This window comes from Sceloporus occidentalis, unplaced genomic scaffold, assembly GCF_023333645.1.
Source record: "Sceloporus occidentalis isolate IW3139 unplaced genomic scaffold, rSceOcc1.0.p SCAF_28, whole genome shotgun sequence".
Lineage (NCBI taxonomy): Eukaryota > Metazoa > Chordata > Lepidosauria > Squamata > Phrynosomatidae > Sceloporus > Sceloporus occidentalis.
Genome location: NW_028317008.1, coordinates 2,352,207 through 2,359,435, shown reverse-complemented (window position 1 = coordinate 2,359,435; position 7,229 = coordinate 2,352,207).

Below are 7,229 nucleotides of genomic sequence, written 5' to 3'. Positions count from 1 at the left end.
GGCACTTGCGGTCAATCCGAAGTATTTGACTTTGAAGATGGTAACCTCCCTGGTTTTATCATGAGGTCATTGAAATGAAAAGTATTGACGGGAGGAGTAAACAATAAAATGAATTGGGTTCAACAAACCATTAACTTGCCTCAGGTGTGCGCCCGGCTAGTGATGGAGAGGAAAGCAGGCTCGGGTCGCACCGCTTTCCCTTGAAGCTTTTTATATACCTTCATTCTCCACGGTTTGAGGGTGGAGGATTTGAAATGAGCCATTAAATGGAACCAAAAGATCATTAGACATCAAGTGTCTTGAAGAACTGGCATTATGTTGTAACTTCTGAAATGTGACGTCAAGAAGAAACCGCTGCGTGGGCTCGGAGCCTGTCACGTTAAAAAAAACAACTTTAAACTAGTAGTCGACGTGTAAAACCAGGTCAGTAAAGTGTATTCTCGCTTCCAGAATCATTTTAGTGTACTAAATCTGTAATGTTGATAAATCATTTGGGACCCCTAAAAGCACATTTGTTACACTGAATGCTATGATTTACTTAAATGACGAAGATATTTTGCGAAGGTTAATGTTATCCCATGAGCTTTGAAGAAGCGTTAATGCTAAAAGTGCATCTAATATTGATGACCAACCCCGATCAGACACAACGCTGATGAGGCTCTTTATGCCAAAGCCAATGAAGTCCTGTTTGTACAATAAAAACTTTTCCTCCATAGACTTTCATTTATGATTTCTTGGCGGGGTGAGAAATACCAAAGCGTGCAATTGTTAACCCCAGGCGGTATAAGGAGTCAGGATAACAAAGCTAGAACATGTGCAAATGACCAACACATTTACTAAAAAATTTTAATTGGATACTAGTAACAAACTTGGTGGGAGTTCCCTTTAAAGGAGATATATGACTGCCTGGTGACTACGTGACTTAGATTTATCTTTTTAACAGAATCTTGTAAAACTTTTTTTTATTCTGAAATGACAAGCTTTCAGGAGTCTTCCATTTTTCAAGTCAAAAGCATTTCTTTATTCTAGTTACATGACTATTTTAACAACTAATTTCTGCCCTGTATGATGTATTACATGTTATAGTTACATAAAGCTTAATATAGGTTAAATATATTATCCTACATCGGTAAAATGTCTTCCTGTTTTAAAGAAAAACCCCTAGTTCTGTTATAAAAGTAAATGGAAATGTTTTTGTGTGGTGAATATAGACATGTGGGTGCAGTGACATAATTTACACAGCAGATGGCAGCACTGATCAAGTTAATGCATCATTTAGGACTGATTTTAGGAAGGGGTATCTACTGAAAGATATGGCCAAATTAGGAAGATGAGAACCTCTGCTTAAATTCCTGACACTATGCCAGGTTCTAGGAGGCTCTCTGAGGCCACACACACTACTAATCTGTTAACCCTCACCTACGCAACCTCCGCACCCTGAGTCAAGTCTTTCTGTATGATGAAAGCTATTAAAGATGCTTGGCCTTTACCCTTAAAAGGAGATCTGACAAATCATCTCAAATGGCTGTAATATTATTATTATTTTTTTTAAATCACAAGCATTATATTTGATTTTATTTTAACTAGACTAAGTAGAGGCATGTTGCAGTCACAGTTGAGGCATGTTTGCTGGGTTATGACATAACTTTATGTTTTCTGGGTTACTGGCAACATGAGGGGTGTCAGGATGTCTTTGCCAACAGTGGTCAATATCTCAATGGTCCTCACTGGACCACAAGGAACATGATTAGCAATATTACTGGGACTTGGGGCCCAGTCTTATGTGTACAATATTTCCTCATAAACCAGAAACTTCTAAGGCAAATTTATACTACAAAGTTGTATTAACAGGTATGTGTTCCTGTATCTTTAACGCTGCTCAAGAGTCCATGGAAAACTTGGTGCTCTGGAGAATATCCAGCTCACGCTATGTGCAGGATGTTAACACTGCTGTCTGAGAATGTATCACAGGTCATACAAACCCACACAATAAGAAATCCCAGCATTACAGAAATCATAGTTTGTTGCTGAGCTCACCTGATAAAGCATGCACTCCCTGGGCTTCTATGGGAGGCAGGGGGTTGGGGAGGTCTTCTCACTGCATCTGGAGCTTTTGTTACGAGAACAGTCATGGCACGGTCAGTAGGATGTGCCCTTCACTCTTTAAATGCAATCTATCAAGAAACCGTACTACCACGTAGCTTAGGCTTCTGTCTCTTACGGCTATACTTTTCTGGAGCCATTTCATTTGGAAGCTACTTCTCTCTCAACAAGGGTCTTGTTCTGTTTGGGTTTGGATTCTTCCTTCCATTAAGTGTTCACTTCCATGTGACCAATCCATGCACCACTTTGTCTCCTAATCATTTAATTTGTAATGTGCTAGGTGAGATAGAGATGGGCCATGTAGAGCCTTAATTTTCATAAAGCAGAAGATGCACTCACTTAGAACAACAGTTTTTGGCTTTCCATGATAGCCCAACTGGCTCTTGCCCATACACCTAACTCTGCACTTATGTTTCCTACTGACACATACAGGCCACCTGCAAAGACTTTTATGTACATACTCTTTTTAGGATGGGTTTGAAGATTTAATATATTTGGGCCTGTTATTATTTCAAAGTAAATCCTGCTCTGATTTGTTGGTGTGGGGACATCATTCAGTGACTACAAGGGTGTGTGCCTGGAGGGCATAGCACATGACTGGGTTCTTTGGGTGTTATTCCTGTTTAAGGCCCTGCTTTTTAAGGCAGTTCCATTCCTATTAACGAAAGTTGTGGGCTAAACTAAACTAAAATGTGGCTCAACTGGGGCAACAATGTGTGTATTCAGCATTGCATATAAACATAAACATTTCGTGTAACTCAACTAGATCAGCTAAACTCGGCAACCTTGAAGCAGACAGGGCTTTTTTGAGTTTTATTGCCTTGAGTAGCCTTTTGGCAGGGTCACATCTGGTCGATGACTTAGTCTGTTTTATGGACCCACTGTCGGTATTTAGTGACCCCACATGGAGATGTCTGATATAAATTCCCTCTCTACCTGGATCTGCATGGGTGATCGTGGGTAGTGTACCATACCTGGCAAATCCCAGTCCCTGCCTTACAATCTGCTAGGAAATTGGGGAAAATACCTATACTATTTCTGTATGATTACACAATTCACCCTGGAGCATGATTATGTTAAAAGCCAGTTTATTACCTCAGTAATCATACTTCCTGCGTTTCAGGACACAAGAACCTAGAACAGTCACCTGCTTAAGTTGCACAATTCAAGTCTGAGATAAATTCCTCGATATTCTGTTTTGCATAAATAAGTAGCAGGGTAACTTTTTTTTTTCTTCAAACCGTGCTATACGGGTACATAATTAAGATGCAGGCAGATTGCCAGAAATCTACTATTTTGTACTTAAACATATTACAGTATAGCCCTCTTTCTTTGAATTAGGTTAAGAGTGCCTTTTAGTTTATTTTTACGAATGTCATCGTCTCACAATTCAGTTTTAATATAGAATAAATAATTCTTGGCTGCAGTCAAATGAATACTCAACTGAAACATGTGTAAGTCAATAGATAGATCATTACTAAGGACAGGTTCATGTTCTGTATAAGCATACCTCACAAATGTTCCTCTATAAGAGGGCCAGTATCTCTTTGGATCCAAATCCCTCAGTCCCACTTTCCTCCTTGGTGTCCTTTTTATATGAGGTTAGAATGTTGGTTTTGCGTGTAATACAGTGTTGTACATCCCTAATTGTCACATTACTGTGTATAGGGAAATGTGTTTTGTATATTAAATTCAATACATAAAAGGTTTACTTGTCTCCTGAGTGCTTTACTTGCAACTAGGCATACCGAAGGAACATGTACGCGTACAGTATAGTTGGTATACAACAATGTAACCATAGAAGTCCTCCCTGAACGGGGACAGAACAGTCAGTGGCTAAAAGTGGCTATGAGTAGCAGAGGCATAGTCAAGACAAAGCCCGGGCCAATCAGATACCATAGTTGAAGTAGCAATGACAGGTAAGCCATTATTCTGGTCTAGGCCAACTAGGCCTAAGTCTAGGAGGCATGCTGGAAGTATGGAGTCCCTCTAAAACCAATGGGGACTCTCTGGTGTGCCAATGCTCTATGGGCAGGAGATCTCTCACCTCCCTAACTGACCCATTTACAATATGGAGGACCATAACTAACTGGTTAACATGCTGCTCTCAGGTACCGCACCTCCTTAATAGGCAGAGGGTATGAAATAATATCCGGGCACCGTCAGTTGTAAGGACGGCAGGTGCAGAAAGGGAAAATGGGGCCACTGTTGCATTAATACCTTGCTGGCGACAGTTCAGAGGACATTGCAAATGTATCAGTGATCTGACAAACAGGTTGGCAGCTACAGAGCAGGACAGGGCACCTGTAAGGAGCCTTCACCTAGGGTGTATGTGCATGAGCAACCAGCCTGCCAGAACCAGCAAACAGGGAAGGTGGAGACCATTGCAAGCTCATACTGCTGTGCTTTTACCTAACATTTCCTGACTAAGCTTTCCATAACAAAAATGTCACTTCGCCATCCTCCCCCACCACTGGTCGCTGGTAGCGCTTCTCAAAACAGCTCCGTCACGTAGCAGACTAATGTCTCAAGTGAACAAAATGGTCTGTCTTTTCTTATTCAGCTGTTTCGAAATCCAGCTATATGGCTGACTCCCCAAGGAGAAGACTGACTTTATTTTAAGGCCATGGCTAGTTCTTTCTTAATCTATATTCCTTGCCTCAAAGCTCATTACCTACTGGCATTCTTAGCAATGAACTGAAACAGAACAATTGCACAAGAAGCATTCTGAGTCACTAATTTTTTCCATATAAATCCAGCTACGGACTCTAATTTCATTTTTGTAAATGCATTACATGTATAGAATGTGGCTGTTGAGCAATGTGGAGCTAATTATTTTTTATTCAATTCTAAGTAATGCTGTGGGGTTCAACACCACACACATTAGGGTGACTGTACGTAGGACGTATGAACTCATTGAAGGAGGTCAATTACTCTGTTATGCATCTTGCATACTTTTGCCCGTGCTGGTCATCAATACGTGAAAATTATATGTGCCCTGGGAAACATGGCCATTTTGCATATCTGGGAACTTCCGAGGGTAGGTTACCCAGAACTCCCTTTCTCTGGGGAAATGGTGCTACCCTCAGACACCCTTTAGTTGGTGGTGAGTAAGCAAGACTTGGGAATGGATGTGGGCATCACCAAATGCCACTCCTTACCCTGGATAAAGAAGGTGACCCAGCTTCTTTTTGTGAATTTAGAAAATTGTGCATCCTGCTGGGAAGCGCTAGATCAGTTGGTCAGCAGTATGTAAAAATTAGATGTGCCCCGGAAATAAAATGGCCCTTCGTTCTCCTCTATCTGCAAGATTGAAGATTTAACCCTGACATGATCTGCCGGTGCCATTGGCACTTAAAGCTTCTGAACTAACAGGCCAGATTTTTAAAAGAGACAGGAGCCTTGAAAAGTTAGGAAAACGGGTATTTCCGTTTCCATATTCAATGAACAGATGTGTTAAAAAATGTGACTTTTCCTTTAAACAACGAGGTAGTTCAACACTGTAATGATACATTTTTGTTTAAGAGACAAAAACTCCAACACTGAGACAGTGAACCTAACGCGATGCAATGGGCTCATTGCAGAATCTTACAGTTCCCAAGTCTCGCCGCTTACGCAAATATGCTTCCCTTCCGAGGGTAACTAAGAGCACGTATTTTTACAAATAAAATAAAAATATGTGTCAAACACATATATGTACACATACGTTTTTATATTTTATATGTGTAAAATCATATATATTTAAGAATAAGTTGTAGTTTTCTTTGAATTATGTATGAATTATGGAAAACAGAACTGGACCGGAAGTATATGCGCCAGTGATCTATACACACATCGGGCAGCAGAGGGAGACATGCTCTCTTTTGCCCCATAAGGATTCAACAGTTTCATTCTTGAACATTAACATTTTTTTCATAGAGTTTCTGCAGTCCTTAATAAGGAGAATGATCAGTGAAGGTTTAGAAACCACTGTCCACCATAATGAAACGGCCGCCATCTTGCCACATTACCTTTGAGTAGACTTACTAAGCCATGGGAAGTGCTTAAAGGAACCCAATTTATTTAACCTTACCTGACTGTAGCCGAACATAAGAAGCTCTCACTATATACTCGGTCATGCAGCAGTGTCATAGGTGTTATCCACTTTGTTTTGTATTTATAATTGTATTTTATTCATACAAAGCCAACAATTTATGCAGACATACATTTAAAAAGTATGACAAAACTAGAATTGACAAGCCGAGAGGGTCCTTCTTACAAGCTTAAAAATTTGATTTATATATGAAAATTTTCATATGCATTGATACCAAGATGGTGATCTCTTTACAGCCTTGTAGACATTGATTAATAATATTGCTGTGTAGAGATTATGGAAATTGCTGGTTATGTAGTTGTAACAGTACTGTTTGCAGTACAGGTGATAGATGGTGTGCACCTGTAAGCGGTAGGGTCAGTAGCTCTTCCCTGACAGAGGAGAGTTTGCCATCTGTCCCGGGCGCTTTAGAGCCATAGTCGGTAGTAGATTGTTCACAAATATTTACCAGTCATTCGCAAATACTTGCACTTAAATAGTGAAATAATTATTTAACACCATATGAAAAACATTGCTGTGAGGTTAAAAATTATGAATTTTTAGCCTTTTGCGTAGAAACTTTAGTTGAAGGTCATACGTCTAGAAGGACATGAGCTTTGGGGGCATCAGAAGTCCCTTCCACATGCAAGACGCCAACTTGTATGACCATGTATTTTTGATGTTTTGGTCCAATAAAGGTCTCAGCTTTGAATAAAGGCTCCATCTTGTCTTGGATCAATACTGATATAACCATTTTCCATACGTGTCAGCTACTTTCCTAAATACCAGGTTATGATAGCCCTGAACGCTTTGATCAATAAAATCAACTGAACATGAGTTTAAGTAAAAACAAAACAGGGTAAAGGAAATCGAAGCCCAATTTCCAAGTTGTATGTAGGTCAAAATGTTTGTAAGCAAAAACTCTTTTAGGGGATAAACTGAGAAATTTATATTAATTCTGGTGTAAAGTTCTACATGAAGAATAAGCAAACCAATGGATTGGTTCTGCTGATATTTACAACTTTGCACCAGTACTACTCTTTAGAAATATGCC